Below are 342 nucleotides of genomic sequence, written 5' to 3' on the forward strand. Positions count from 1 at the left end.
TATCCTCTGTCAATTGTTCCTTATTTGGCTTTTTGCTGCTTTGAGCAGTGTTATTCAATGTCTTCCCACTCCTCAATTGAACTGCTTGACATTCTTCTGTTATCTGTTTAGATATCTGCTGTTTTGCCTGATTCAACTGAAGTTCTATGTTCTTGTTAGCAATTTTAGTTTCTTGGAGCATCTCTTTAAATTCTGCTAACTGTTTTGTCATCAGTTGTAATTGCTGATTAAGCTCAATCATCTGTTCTTGAGGATTAGGACCAGTGGCTACTGCCATAACTTCTTTTTTTGTAGAGAACTCATTGCTAGAGTACAAATATTGATTTCTAGCAACAGTATCTA

This window comes from Arachis duranensis, unplaced genomic scaffold (assembly GCF_000817695.3).
Source record: "Arachis duranensis cultivar V14167 unplaced genomic scaffold, aradu.V14167.gnm2.J7QH unplaced_Scaffold_165934, whole genome shotgun sequence".
NCBI classification, from domain to species: Eukaryota; Viridiplantae; Streptophyta; class Magnoliopsida; order Fabales; family Fabaceae; genus Arachis; species Arachis duranensis.